Source organism: Frankliniella occidentalis, unplaced genomic scaffold (genome assembly GCF_000697945.3).
Source record: "Frankliniella occidentalis isolate FOCC.00 unplaced genomic scaffold, Focc_3.1 Scaffold36, whole genome shotgun sequence".
In the NCBI taxonomy this organism is placed as follows: Eukaryota; Metazoa; Arthropoda; class Insecta; order Thysanoptera; family Thripidae; genus Frankliniella; species Frankliniella occidentalis.
This window is the reverse complement of record NW_026267166.1, coordinates 2,154,969-2,156,702: the sequence shown is the minus strand read 5'-3', so window position 1 is coordinate 2,156,702 and position 1,734 is coordinate 2,154,969.

The following is a 1,734-nucleotide window of genomic DNA, read 5'->3' as shown; positions in this document are numbered from 1 at the left end:
CTGCCGCCCCTGGGGTTAGGACTATCAGGCATCTACAAGGTGTCCTCCGGATGACGATTGGAAAAAGGAACAGCGGGCGTTACGAGTGTGCCGCGGGGCCGGGGGTGAGCCGGCGCGGTGCGCTTCTATAAGCGTGTTCCACCTGCCAGGCTGGGAGACACCCCGGCCAGACGGTGTACTGTAGCGCGAGCCAGTGTACGGCGAGGAGAATATCGCGTGTATCCGCTTCACGCCCTGCAGCAGGCAGGGGGGGGGACTGACAGGACCGGCGCCCCGCCCCGCCCCGCACCGCCCCGCACCGCCCCGCCCGACTTCGCTGCGCTGCGCCCCGTCCGCATCCCTTTCGATTATCTTGTCATGGACAGTCGGCAGTCTCTGACGGGGTCCTCCTCCCCGTGGGGCGCAGCGACGTGCGAACGCGTTATTGGGTCCGCGAGATCGAGCTGCGGGGCGGGGAGGGGAAGAGCGGGGAAGCGTCCAGCAGCAACCCTATTCCCAAGATGTGGCCAGACATCCCTGCTGGATGCTTCTGTCGTGCCCATCTAACCGGTGCCCGTTACTACACTCTGGGCGTCTTGGGAAAGGTCAAGAAGACAATGGCCATCAATATGACTGCCTGCCGTGTGGGCGATGTGATCACAACGAACGACTTGGGTCGATACACAAAAGTTTTTCATTTATTCTTCTGAGGTTGTCATACGACACGACACGCATTGATCTCCATTAGAGAAATTGTTTCCGACTCGTTTCTGTGATCAATTTCTTTTTCTTTTTTATTTTTCACAGCGATACGGGTGACAGGTGACGATATGAGAAGCGGGCAGGTGCGGCTCAGTGGGCGTGAAGAAAGCGATGGCGCGGATGGGAGCCGGGGGCGCAGGGCGCAGCGGGGCAGGGCAGCTGTCGCCCCCGCCTCGGAGAGTCTGCACGTCTGCGAACGGGACGGGAAAACGTATTCAACTGCGAATATTGAACTACTTAAGGGAAAAAAATATTGCGAAGTGTCACCTACGAACAACAAGAAATAGACCGAGAGTGCGTAGGTGGAAGTGGAAGCACTTTTAAGACGACACATTCCAAAAACTTCTCTCTTTAGCAGAGTCGAGCTTTTGGCTATCTTTTGTTTAAATTTTTCCGCCGTCTATTCATGCGCTAGCTGCAATGCCCTGCCGCCTCTGCTGCACTCCTCGTGCGTCCCGCCCATGCCCTGCCAGTCTCTGGACAATGACAAAAAGTTTGGACAAAGAAAGAAAGAGAGAACGAGGAAAAAATGCCATAGAAATGACGCGACGAGTCTGTTAACAAAAGATCGTATTTTCACGAGAGACGAATTATTTCCCGTCGTGTTCGCGTTTGCGAAATGCTGCGCAGTATATTACCTCTCGTGAGTGGCACCTTACAGGACTTGAGGGTAAACATTTTGGGGGCCCCGAGGGCGGCCCGGCCGGGGCTGTTTCGTGCCGAGCCCCTGACAAGCCGGTGGCGGGGCCAAACTTGACTCATCGGTCGACTCTGCATGCGCTGCGCACTTCGTGGTGGCGAATAGGGCAGCCTGGTTATGTTCTAACTTCTGCTTCCCCTATCGGACTCCGCGTCAGGCACCAGCGTGTTGTAGCTGTAGCAGGGGCGGCCGGGCCGGGCGCGACGGGGCTATTGAACGCCCAGCGAAGCGCCAAGCGCGCGCATCACCACGCGCAGTATGAAGCAAGTTCCCCTGGCTCAGCCCGCCCAGCC